Genomic DNA, 14,169 nt, shown 5'->3' on the forward strand with positions numbered 1-14,169 from the left:
CATTTGCACAGTTATCATTACTGCATCTCTTCGAGATGAAAGGTGAAGGCCATGGAATGAATGAAGGGCAGCCGGTGTGGAAAGCAGGAGAACCTTTGGGGAGCCAGCAGAACAGGTGGATTTCACATTCCTCGGGAAGCAGGTGGTGGGCCCTCATATTGTTGGGAGCTGGCAGGGTTGCTCAAAGAGGCCTGGTATGCGCCTCCAGAGCTGCAATCCAATTTGTCTCCCTTTGAAAACGCCTTCAAACTCCAGGAACCTCTTGTGGAGTGAATGTACAGAGACTGTATCAGTTACTTTTTCCCTTTGGTGAGACAAAGCTTTACTTAATGCATGGCCAATTTTAAAGCAACCCAACTTTCTGGAAACCTTCCCGGGAACTTTGCTTGAATATATTAAAATGGAATGGGCCATGTAGATATGTTTACTCTAACTGAAAAGTTCACAAGAAATTAAAAAAACAAAAACACAGGAATTAGAGGACGGTGTATCTTAAATGAATAGATGTGTTTGTGCATCTCTGGTGAAGGGTCTTTGTCTTCTTCCTGAGATTGGAAGATTACCTATGCAGGCTTCTATTTTTTCTGTTTGTCTTAGGGTGTGTGTGTATATGAGGATCCGTATTTCCATCAGAGAGAAAAATGCTTTCCGTTCCTATTCACTGATAGACGTAAATGGATCAGATTAGGGGTGGGTTAGTAATTCGTGGTTTTTCTGCAGTATTGTAAGTTACTTCAGTGACTGAGAACACTGATGCATTTTGAGTTGGCAAATGAATCCTCAGTTTACAGCCCGATGGCTTTTAGCTTCCATTTACCCAACTGCAGATTTCTGACTATCCCCAGATATCAGCTACTCCATAGCATATTTTTTTTCTGCAGTGTTTGATTTCTAGAATGAAAAGTATCTTGGCTTTAGTGAAAAAAACTATCTATAGATATATATATAGATATATATATATCTATATATATATCTGTTCCAGTCTTCTTACCTACAGTTGATTTTTCCTAAATTGTAGTGCTTGTGGTTACAGCCAATGAGCCAGCCACCAAATTCTTTGTCATGATCTGGCACAGTTTGCACACTTAAAAGTACTGAAGTTTGCTTTAATGAAAAACCACAATCCTTGTGTGTTTCTTATTCCTAGTTAATAATGGTGCTCCAAGTCCTGTTCCTATCAGTAGATCATGGCAGTCTTCCTTGTCATGATGAGCATTTGCTGAGTAGAGAATTTAACTCAATACCATAAATGGTTTTTCAATCCACTTCAAGTAGTATTTGGGGGGTATTTATATCTCTGCAGAGTTTCCTTAGTCCATTTCCAGAAGCTCAGAGGAACACTGTGGTTGACCTCATCTGTGGCTTTCCCAGTCTTTGCTTGTCATGATCTGTATTCTCAGAGCTTTCTAAGGTCTTGGATGAGATGGGGGGAGGGCAGGACAGGCTGCTGGGTGAGCTGTGATAGCACAGTGACGGAGAGGGCTGACTGTGGTCTGAGGAAGACCTCCAAGTCCTCACCCAGTTCCCACAGTAGCAACACTTCTTTACTACACTCCCAGGCTGGTGCTCAGTTCCTGAGAGCCTTCTAGGAGCTGCTATCCTCTTGGTGGGTATCAAATAAGAATAAGATGCCACTGTGCCTGAAGTAAACTTATTTTTACCCCATCACTTGATACCAGTGTAGGGTTGCCCTATCATTTATTGCTAATTTTGAGGAAGTTAACACTTTCCTTGTGATTTTCTTAAGCTTTTGTTGAGAAAACTGTTGGTTTGTTATTTCAAGCATTTTGTGATATTTCCATTGGTTTCCCTGCCTTTAGGGAGACATACGAGATTTGCCACTTTGAAGAGAGCACAGAGAGAGTGAAATTAGTTGAGACCTATTTCAAGGTGTTTGAAGTCTTGGGCTTTTACATCCACAATGCTCTTTATTTTTTCCTAGGGTATACAAGAATCTAGCGTTCATATTTCAAGTGTGTTGTTGGAGTTCTGTATCGGCATTTAAGCTCAGTCCTTGGCAGAGCAGGGAACGAGATTGTCTTTGTCTTCAGGAGTCCCCTGGTGTCCTTGTGCTGCCCTCAGCCACTTCAGATTTGCCACTGCTTGGAGTTTCCTTTATACACAGTTTGTCATTCAGCACTTTTTTTTTTTTTTTAAATTTTTCTCCCTGAGGGCTTACGAGATCACCCAATACTATAAACTCATCTTTTTTGTTTACGGATAAAAAGAAAGCTGATATCAGAGAACCTGTCCCTTTAAACTAAGGCTTCCAAAGTTCTCTTAGTCATGCGAGGGTAACTGCCCGCTGCTGCTGGTGCCCACTGCTAAGGAGGCTCTCTGTGCCACTTCCAAAGCATCAGCAGCATCTGTAGCTGCTGACATGGTAATGGCCTCCCTTGGCAGGTAAATCCTTTGGCCCTCCAGAGCTTTCAGTGCCATTCTGATCACTCTGTGTTCACATGAAGATAGGAGCTCTTGGGACTTTGGTGATGTGTCAGCCGAGTGAATCACCAGCCCCCATCAGAGCCATCGTGCACAGGACTTGCTGGTGCTGAAGTTGACCTCTTCTCCTCAGTAAAGGGCCCCAATGTTAATTCACTGAGCCTGAACTTCTCTCCTTAAATGAGAGTGCATTACTCTCTCCTGTCTCTTGTGCTCTGCTTTCTTACACTCTTATCTGTGCAATTCTGCTTTGTGTTTGGGATGCCTCACAATAATTTGGAGGGAAAAGAGCACTACCCCTCTCCCCAGTCCTGGGGAATGAGATTGGAACAATCCATTTGACAGACCTCATATTCTTCTCAGAATTGTCTTTTCCTTCCCTGGGTGTAGGAGTTGGCTCTTGCAACCTTGTGGGATGATCTTGTTTTTTTAAAGAGGAATCTCTTTCAGTGGCCTTCTCATATCCTTAAATGGTTAATCAGCTTCTGTTGAGTCCGGCCCCTTTACTGCTGCAAGACCAGAAACATCTGGATGCAGTAAACTTGATTAGCTTTTGAAGCTTGGGGCAAAGTAAAACTCCATCACAGCAAAGTGAAATGATGTGTCATGAAACATACAAGGCGGTACCTAAGAAAAATGTCTGCTTTTGTACTGATGACGAAGCAATTCGTCTCGTGAGAAGCAGATAGCAGGTGGTCTCCCTCTGCTATTTCTCTTCTAATATGCTATTTCTGTACATGGCGAGGTGATACAAGTTTTAGAAACTTGCAAAATGAAACCGGAAGGCACAAGAACTTTGGTATCATAGAATCATTGAATCATAGCATTAACACAGGGTTGAACTTCTTTTTATCTCAAACGTGAAAAAAATTATCTAAGCCATATTATGTCACTTTTGTTTTCTTTTTGGTTTGTGAAGGATAACTGCACTTAGCCTTATTTTTTTTTAAATTACATATATTAATATACCAACCAGGGTGCTTTCAGGAATCAGGTGATGGACTCAAACTGGCTAATCGGAATGAGAGTTATTTAGAACTCTTTCCAAAGGCATGGGCAGGGTTTAGGGAAAGCACTCAGAGCTGGAGCAACATCTGGCTCTACGGACAGAAACTTTGAAAGTCCTAGACTTAAGGGGCAAGGGTAGGAGAAGCCACTGGGGAAACCCAGAATTTCAGAGGGAGGCTGAGTTGTATAGTGAGGGCCGCCCAGCAGGAGTTGTGGCCCTCAATAGATGGATGCAGCCGATCCCCAGTGACTTGACAGGAAAGGAGCTGGGAAATAAATAGTCTGACTCTCTTCTTTGTCTTGTCTCCCACCATCGCTCCCATGGCCAAATCCAAAGACAAGTCCAAGGACTGGGAGCCATTCTCTGCCATTCCGTTAGGACAATAGGGCCCGGAAAGGGAAAGGATAGATCTGGATTAGCAAACCCAGTATACCCAGCATAGTTACACTCGCAGCAGACTCCATGTCAACAAGGGGCATATGTCTCTCAGTCTGCAAAGAAGATTGGGGTGCATTTAATTCCATCACACCTGACCACACAGGCTTTAACGCAATGGCGTGAGAAAAAGGCCTGTTTTTTATCTTATGGGAGTTTTATGTCTTCTGCTTTAATGGGTTCATAGGAAATATAGTGGCCATCATTCAGAGCCTTGCTCTGTGAATACCTTTGTCACCTTAATATAGAGAGTTTATTTACTGATCTTAGAAAATTTTCTCTAAGTTTTAAATGTTTCCCTATATTACAAAATAAAATAATGAATTTTGGAAATAGCCAGAAATATCACAAAGCAAAAGAAACTTCCTGTAATTCTGTTTCATAGGGAAACCATTGCCAACATTTTGAATTATGAAAGGCTTATGTGAGTTGAATACTTAAAAGCTTTTTGATCATCTTGTATAGAGCTGCTTTTCACACTTGAAAATGTGACTGTATTTTTTATTGACTACATTTTAACCATGATTATATTTATAGAGATTTAGTTTTTCAAGGTATTATAATATAAAAAAGGAAATAACAATTCTGTAAATATTTTTGTTCATAAATGTTTAATTAGGATAAATTTCTTGTGATGGAATTGCTAAATGAAAGGGTGTAAGCCTTAATGTATTCAGTATGTATTAATTGCCAAAGTTAATTTTTATGCAAATATATTCAGTATGAAAACAGTACTTTTTTTTTTAAGATTTATTATTTATTAGAGAGAGCAAGAGAGAGCACAAATGGGGGTTTGGGGTTGTGCCGGGAGAGGGAGAAATAGATTCCCCACTGGGCGGGGAGCCTCACATGGGTCTCAATCTCTGGGCTCTGGGATCGTGACCTGAGCTGAAGGCAAACGCTTAACCAACTAAGCAACCCAGGCACCCTGAAAACAGTACTTTTAAAAACAATGAGAAAAGTTTCCATCTTTATCATTGTCTTTAATTTTACTTGTCTTGTCCAATGTGAAAACATTTTAAATATTTGTGTATAGTCAAATCTATTTTCATTTTAATATATAACTTTTCTTCTGCTGCTTAAGAAGAACTTTCCTATTCAGATGACCTATATTTTCAAATTGCTTAAGTTTTTTTTTTTTTTTTTCTAACTTTTCCTTCTTTCCTTCCATTTTATATCAAAAACTGAGTTTGGTGCATAGCTTGAGGTATAGATCTAAGACCGCTTTTTCCCCCCTGAGGTGCTAACTTACAGCAGGCTTCTAGCTTACTCTCTATGCTAAGCATGGTACTGTTGAGGACTTTCTGTGGTCTTTGTGTTTCCATTTTGTATAGATATCTTAATTATTTCAGCATTAAGATACATGTCAGGATCTGTTCAAGTTTTTAATGCAATTTAAAAAAAAATGGTTTTGGCTTGCTTATTCTTCCAGAAAACCTTAGTTTACCTTGGTTTCCAAAGGATCCGTTTGGGTTTTTTACTGGAATTGCATTAATTTGTGAATTAATGTAAATGTAGAAATGAGAATTTAGATTTTGAAAATGCTTAGTATCTCTATTTGAGAACAACTCTTCTAAAACTATTCAAATTTTCTTTTTCTTTTTTTTTTTTCTAAAGATTTTATTTATTTATTTGACAGAGAGAGAGATCACAAGTAGGCAGAGAGTCAGGCAGAGGGAGAGAGAGAGAAGCAGGCTCCCCGCTGAGCAAAGAGCCCGATGCGGGGCTCGATCCCAGGACACTGAGATCATGACCTGAGCCGAAGGCAGCGGCTTAATCCACTGAGCCACCCAGGCGCCCCACAAATTTTCTTTTTTGACTCAGTAAAAATATTGCCTAAATTTTTTCTAGATATATTCCTAGGCATGTTATTAAAAAAAAAAAAAAGCATGATATGAATTTGTATCTCATGATTCATTTTTCCTAAAAGTCAGATGCATTCCTAACAGTCTAGTGGTTCAAGTAACACCAGGTCCAAGGCCAGAGCTGGACTGAGTGAAGGCCATATTTTGGACTGACTAACTGACTGCCTAATATCGGGGGAAAATTACTTTTGTTTTCACTCTGGTTAGTGATTCTGAACATTCTGAGGCTCCTTTAAAAACCCAACAAAGATAGAAAGCTATGGAAGAAGACACTGCAGTAAATTTTGCATACATTTCAGACTCACCTCCCCCTACCTCGCCGCCATCTTAGCCCTCCCTCCTTCTTCCGTCCTCCCCCACCCCTCAGGTTCCCGGTCTAGATGAACTTTTGATGCAGAAGTTCAGCCCAGAGCTGGGCTTTCTTTCCTGCTCATCTCCTGTTTTATATTATGAAGGAGGACCTGAAACACCTAATTACTTATTAAGAAATGTGAAACATATCATCATGGCGTGTGCCTCAGCATCCTGAGAGGAAATGAAATGAACGATTGTGAGTTTTACATTCAAATGGTATTGCACATTAAAATGGTACTATCTGGGAAATGGCAGTGACTTAATTACCCATGGAGAAAATACACAGAAGAGAAGCACTTATTTTTTCTGAAACAAAATGAACTATGCTTTTTTGGTTTCTCTTCCCATATTCATCTGGAAAAGCTCTTCCCTCCATTGGCTGCAGATCAGACCCAGCCTGGGACTGAGGGATGGCCTCTGGACTGCCCTGCTGAGAGGGAGCACCATGGCTTTTGTAGAAAAGAGAACCAACCCAGCATGGCAGCGTGGTTATTGGGAGTGAGCAAGCTGTTGCCACATGTGGCATTTCCTGGGGCTTACTCACACCATTCAGAACATCCCTCCTTAGAATATTCTGGTTCAGATAGGGAAACAACCCATCCCTCAACTTAATAAAGATCGGCCTACTTTCTGGTTTGTTTCTTATTTGGGTTCCCTTGGTTATAAAGGATAGAGCTGCTCACTGCCCCTCCTGGTGAGTCAGACATCCTTGCCTCATCAGCAAAGGAGAGCTATAAATGTCTTTGAATATTTTATTGGCCTTACTGTACTTTAAAAAAAAAAAAACTTCTCCATTCATAGCTAGCACGCTGTATTAGCTATGACTAGATTTTTCCTTTAATGTCCTGTATCTGGATAAATGATCCCAAGTGTCTCCTTTCATGGCCTAGGCAATAGGTTTGCTCATTGTGTATTCTCTAGGGCTTTGTGACATGTCACCATCACTTGCATGGAGTTACAGTGATAATCCAGAAAACTGGAAGCTGTACAGACTAAAAACAGGAGAGTCTTAAATTTTGTGGCCATAGAAATAGGGTGTACTAGGAAATGAGAGGGGATTGGAATGTGTGTGTATTAGGCTTCTACTTGCTCACAGCTGGGAGCTGTGGGGAGGGAGCTGGACTCTTCCAACACAGATGAGAGCTAAAGCTTGATACGAAGCAGAGGGAATCCCGAAATGTGGACCAGCGACTTGGGAATTTCATGTTGTGCTCCAGGAAATATGAGTAAAGGCCTTTGGCTCAGGAGGAGTAAAAGCAAGAGATTAAAATATAGAACCTGGGGGCGCCTGGGTGGCTCAGTGGGTTAAATCCTCTGCCTTCAGCTCAGGTCATGATCCCAGGGTCCTGGGATCGAGCCCCACAATGGGCTCTCTGCTCAGCAGGGAGCCTACTTCCTCCTCTCTCTCTGCCTGCCTCTCTGCCCACTTGTGATCTCTATCTGTCAAATAAATACATAATAAAATCTTTAGAAAAAAAATCTTAAAAAAATATATATGTAAAACCTGAAATTTTACATTAAAACCTGACAGCAGCAAACATTTTAGAAATCATTGAGCTGATCGTATTCATTTTACATATGAGAGGTTGTGACTTCCTGAAAGATAAAGTTAAGAGCTGGAATTATACGGGGAAGAGAGGAATGGCCGCTTCAAATCAGGGAGGGGCTGGAGACTGATGGATTTTTTTTTTTCCTCCTGCCAATGCACTGACATTTAAAGATCCAGCAAGAGGGGCGCCTGGGTGGCTCAGTGGGTTAAAGCCTCTGCCTTCGGCTCAGGTCATGATCTCAGGGTCCTGGGATCGAGCCGCATAGGGCTCTCTGCTCAGCAGGGAGCCTACTTCCTCCTCTCTCTCTGCCTGCCTCTCTGACTACTTGTGATCTCTGCCTGTCAAATAAATAAATAAAATCTTAAAAAAAAAAAAAAAAAGATCCAGCAAGAGAAACACATGGAGAGCAGGAGCACTTAAGAATTAGGATGGCGGGCGCCTGGGTGGCTCAGTGGGTTAAGCCGCTGCCTTCGGCTCAGGTCATGATCTCAGGGTCCTGGGATCAAGTCCCACATCTGGCTCTCTGCTCGGCAGGAAGCCTGCTTCCCTCTCTCTCTCTCTGCCTGCCTCTCTGTCTGCTTGTGATCTCTCTCTGTCAAATCAATAAATAAAATCTTTAAAAAAAAAAAAAAAAGATGGGACCTGAGTGAGTCAGTCTGAATAATAAAGGAGATCATAGGTGTTCCATACCAGCTCACAGCCACAAAACTTGACTAGGTCATTTCATGTTGCCTTTTTGACTCCTAAACATTTAAAAAGGGGAGTTGTAATTTTTTTTTTTTTTTAATGCTGCCAAGGCTTACCGAAGCTATTGCAAGCAAATAAAAATGCTGCTTAAAAAAGAAAACAATGCTCCGGTTTGCAGATTCTTGCAAACTTGGAGTGGAAAGCATTGTTGGGCCATAGTTTATGTGCTAATGTACACGGTGGGTGCATGTATTTGATTTTAGGAGATACTTGAATGAACACTTTCATTTTAATGGTTGAAAAATACCAGGAAGTTTATTGTGTCATAGAGAAAATGAATCAAGCAGGATTTGAACCTTCTTCTGGGAAGAACAGACTGCAGTTTGTACCGTATTTGAAGCTACATCTTTACACATCCCTCCTGCCGATATTTTTCTTCCTTAAAAATCTTTCCAGGTGGCTCCATTTTTCTCCTCTTTCTCAAATCTCCATCTGTTTGCAGCTGCCAAGCGTTCTTTCTCTGGGCCTTCCACCGAGCAGCTGCTCCCCATCCTGCCTTAGCATCCTCTCTTCCAGCTCTCCACCAAACCATTCCATCAGCAACCCCTTCTGGTTCCTTCCTCTTGTCCCCCTTTACTGGGCTCATAGCCATCAACTAGCTCAGCGAAGACAGGGCTCTCACTCCTCCCTAGAAAGCAGCTGCAAAACTAAAATTTTTCCTGCTCTACAGAAAGAACAAATTACTGTCTTCCTGAGAAATAACTAAACACAGAGTTTCAATGTCTAAACTCTTGAACATTTCCCTCCAGATAAAGGAGACACTGGATGAGAGAGTGAGAACATACAATGAGGAAAGTGAACTGTCTCAGGGAGAAATTGAGCATGGAAATCTTGAGGACGTGGCTGAGTTTGGAATTAACCCTTTGCTGCAGGCTTCATGAGTTTGCACATCATGTGATGCTTGGCTCTGTCTTGTAATAGGTGTGACCAGAGTTGCTGTCCTCATGTATACAAGTGAGGACAGTGATAATAATTGTAAATATTGTACAGATAAATTGAGATCATTGTGATGCCACTGAACTTAATATATTGACTCTCTTTCATTTATTTTTATTTTTTTAAGATTTTATTTGTCAGAGGGGGAGAGAGAGCATGCACATGTGCACAAGTGGGGGTAACAGCAGGCAGAAGGAGAAACAGGCTCCCTGCCAAACAAGGAGCCCAATATGGCACTCATCTGAGCTGAAGGTAGATGCTTAACCAACTGAGTCACCCAGGTGTCCCTATATATTAACTCTTATAAAGCCAATATTTATTGAAGCATAACATACATATGGAAAAGTGCTCAAATTTTGAAGTGTATAGCTCTGAGTGCAAATCAGGAAATAGTACATTATCTACCTCCCAGAAGCCCCCTTCCTTCCCCCTTCTGGGACCCACAACTAACCCTTCTTCAGAAGAAACCACATTCCTAACTTCTAACATAATAGATTAGTTTCACCTGCCTTGGGCCTTCATCAAAACTGACTCATTTTGTGTCTGGCTTCTTTCCTTCTTGGGAGAATCAGACATGTTATTGTGTGTACCTATAATCCAGTTATTTTCAGCCCTATAGTATTTCATTGCATGAATATATCCTAATTTCTTCATTCTAATGATGATGGGCATTGGTGTTGTCCCCAGGTTTGGGCTATAATGAATATGTTGCTGTGAACTTTCTTGTACATGTCTTTTGGTGCTCATAGGAACGATTTCTCTTAGCTATATACTTGGGAGTGAAATTGTTTGTCACAGGGCATGTCAGAATTTAATGTCAATAGATGATACCAGCAGTTTTCCAAGGTGATGGTAACATTTTTTTTTCTCATACAAATGCAGCAGCTTTGTTCATAACAGCCATGGAACAAACCCAGATGTTCATTGTCAGGTGAAAGGATAAACTGTGGTACATACAATAGGTAACAAGCTACTTCTCAGCAGTAACCACTGATATACTCAATAGCATGGATTGATCTCAAAACCCTTATGCTGAGCAAAAGTAGCCAGATACACAGGAGTTCACACTGTCCATGTCCATTCATCAGGTTTACTACAATAAGCAAAACTAATCAATAGTCACAAAAACCAGATCATTGGTTGTCTGTGCCTTAAGTAGAGGAATTGACTGCACAGGGAGTAAGCAAACATTCTGGGGGGACAAATCTGATTGTGAGGTTGAATCCTGTGATTTATTTGTCAAAACTAACCAAACTACACACTTAAAGTTGAGCATCATATTATACCCTTATAAATTGATTTTTAAAATATTTTTTAATCAAATGCTGTCTTCTATCATTCCCAAAGCTGTATTTACATATAGTCATACTTATTGACTCACTATGGGTCCTGTTCTACAATGACATCACCTTATTCTCAGTGATTTTCTTTTTTGATTGAATTGTTCATTTTTTAGGCCTTCCAAGATTATTTTCTTGTATTTGTTTTCATCATGGTAACAATTCACACTCCAACCCCCAGTACAACACATCTGGTTGCTCCATATCTTTGCCAGCAGTTGGTGTGGTTGGTCTTTCTAATTTGAGCCATTCTGATTTTAATTTGTGTTTCCTGATCAAGCATTCTCTGAGATGCTTTTTGGCCCATTGGGTATTCACTGTTCAATTACATGTCCGACTCTAATAAATTCTCCGTCTTTTATTATGTTTTAAAGAAGCTCTTTTTATATGCTGCATGTGAGTTCTTTGGTTAATTATGTTGGAAGTGTTTTCTTCCACTTTGTAGGTAATCTTTTTCCCTTTCTTTTTTTTTTTTTAAATTTTTTTAAAAGATTTTATTTATTTATTTGACAGAGAGAGATCACAAGTAGGCAGAGAGGCAGGCAGAGAGAGAGAGAGAGGGAAGCAGGCTTCCTGCTGAGCAGAGAGCCCGACGCGGGACTCGATCCCAGGACCCTGAGATCATGACCTGAGCCGAAGGCAGTGGCTTAACCCACTGAGCCACCCAGGCGCCCATCTTTTTCCCTTTCTTAATGGGGCCTTTTTACAAACCACCTTAAAGTAATCTTCCCCTAACTCCGTCACGAAAATATTCTCTTAACTTATTTTTGAAAGACAGTAGTGCTCTTCATTTGTCATTTAGACCTACAATATTCTGGGCATTAATTTTTGTGTATGTGTTGAAGGAGGGGCATCAAGTCTGTTTTTTCCATACCCAAATTATCTTAAAGTTTTTCCTGAAAAAACCACCTTCCCCAACCACATCAGCTCTTTATTCTGTTCCACCATTCTCTAAGCTTATCTAACCTTGTAACAGTTGAACACTGTGTTAATGACTATAAATTTGTAATAAGTGATGATCTGCAGGTATGTCCTCTTACTTTGGTCATTCTCAGCTCTTTGTATTTCCATATGCATTTTAGAATGTTTATCAAATTTGACATGGTTTTGATAACATTGACCTCTTTCCAATACTGAGTTTTTAATTCCATAAATCTCTTTCCATGATAAAAATACTTACTTGAATATAGTCTTCTCTAATTTTGCTCAGTGTTACAGTTTTACTTGTAGGGGTTTTACACAATTTCATTTAAACTCAAATTTATTCCTAAGTATTCTCAAATTTTTGATGCAGTTGAGTATATGTTTTAAAAAATTCCACTTTCTGACTTTTTTGTTAGAAACTCTCTCACTCATTGACCTTGTATTCAACTTTGTATCTTGCTAACTTGCTGCCACGTGGCTGTTTTTATTTTGGAAAAATAGAGATTTTTCCATGATAGTACATTCAGAGCCGTTTTCATTCTACCACATTTTCTTTTAATGGCTACAGAGTAGTCAGTAAAATTGTAACTTAGTGAACTATTCTCCTCCTGATCTTTTTATTACTTAGAATCTTGCACTGTTGTACAACAATTTCATGAAGTCTTCTTTGCATCTATGTTGTGCACACCCATGAGTGCTTTGATAGGATAGAAGTAGAATTGCTGTGTCAGAAAGTCTCACCTTTCAAACACTGGTAGGTAGGATGCGATTGCCCTTGTAAAATATTTAATCAATCAATACTAATTAAATAAATTAAATATGAATTAAATACTAATTAATATAATACTAATAAAATACTAATTAAATACTTAAGTAATTTAAGTATTTAATATATATTTATATATATTAATGTGTTTAATAATATTTAAATAATTAAGTAAATATTAAATAAATAAATAATTAAATAAGAATGTCCGTTATTCACACTTTACCAATATTCATTTAATTTTTGCCAACCTGGTGTTAAAAATGCATAGTATTGGGGCGCCTGAGTGGCTCAGTCATTAAACATCTGCCTTCAGCTCATGTCATGATCTCGGGGTCCTGGGATCGAGCCCCGAATCAGGCTCCCTGCACAGCGGAAACCTGCTTCTCCCTCTCCCACTCCCCCTGCTTGTGTTCCCTCTCTTGCTGTCTGTCTCTTTCTCTCTCTTTGTCAAATAAATTTTAAAAATCTTTAAAAAATTCATAATATTGTTTTTAATTTGTATTTCTCTAATACTAGAATAGCTGGATATCTTTTCATTGTATCTTTTGTGACTTTCTGCTCTTCTTTTCCCTCTTGTAAATTGGGTGATTGGTCTTTATGCTTACTGGTTTGTAGGAGCTCTTTTTATATATTAAAGGAATTAGTCTCTTGACTGTTGTATGTATTGCAGTCATAGTCTCCAGGATTCCACATTGTTTACCTTGTGTCATCTTTTGTTATATGGAAATTTTATGTTTTATGTAGTTACAGTCGTCTCTCTTCTGGATTTGTTGTTGGTGATGGTTTTAAGGAAGATTTCAGTAACCTAAACTGTAACAATATGTATACTTTAGCTAACATACATATATGTAGATATATATATATATATATTTTTTTTTTTTAAGATTTTATTTATTTATTTGACAGACAGAGATCACAAGTAGGAAGAGAGGCAGGCAGAGAGAGAGGAGGAAGCAGGCTCCCCGCCGAGCAGAGATCCTGATGCGGGGCTCGGTCCCAGGACCCTGGGATCATGACCTGAGCCGAAGGTGGAGGCTTTAACCCACTGAGCCACTCAGGCGCCCCTATATATATATTTTTTTAATCTAGAATTTGTTTTTGTGTCCAGCCTAGCCATGTGCTGTAATGATTAGGAAGCTTGGGCTGTGGAATCTAATGTCATGGGGTTGAATTTTAGGCTTTAGCAATTACTGAAGCAAGTTAATTACCTTTACTGGGCAAACTAGGCAAGCTAATTACCTATTTATGCCTTAGTGTCTTTGTGTGTGTGTGTTTTATAAACTGTTTAGTAGTCAATGAACTAATGCATTTAGAGAAAGGTGTGGTGTTTTTTTTTTTTTTTTTAAGGTTTTATTTGTTTATTTGAGAGAGAACAAGAAAGATCAGAGAGGAAGAAGGAGAGGGAGAAGCAGATTCACTGCCAAGCAGGGAACCTGAGGCAGGGCTCCATCCAGGACCCTGAGTCATCACCTAAGCCAAAGGCAGATGCTTAACCAGCTGAGCTACTCAGGTGCCCCAGTGAACTAATGCATTTAAAGACCTTAGGTGTTAAGGGTGGAGTCAGTGGAGCACACTACTCTTGATCTCGAGGTCAAGAGTTCAAGCCCCACATTGGTTTGTAGAGATCACTTTAAAAAAATTTTTTTCGGGGCACCTGGGTGGCTCAGTTGGTTAAATATCTACCTTTGGCTCAGGTCATGATCCCAGGGTCCTGAGTTCAAGCCCTGCTTCAGGCTCCCTGCTTGGCGGGGAGACAGCTTCTCCCCCTTCCTCTGCTACTCCCCCTGCTTATGCACTT

The 14,169-nt window shown here is 39.9% G+C and overlaps 1 protein-coding gene across 4 annotated transcripts in view; it reads left to right on the plus strand.

Annotated features, from left to right (window-relative positions):
• LOC125104767 (formin-1-like) overlaps positions 1-14,169 on the plus strand; it is a 426,092-nt gene that overhangs the window by 138,235 nt on the left and 273,688 nt on the right. The window lies entirely within an intron of this gene.

This window comes from Lutra lutra, chromosome 7 (genome assembly GCF_902655055.1).
Source record: "Lutra lutra chromosome 7, mLutLut1.2, whole genome shotgun sequence".
Taxonomy (NCBI): Eukaryota; Metazoa; Chordata; class Mammalia; order Carnivora; family Mustelidae; genus Lutra; species Lutra lutra.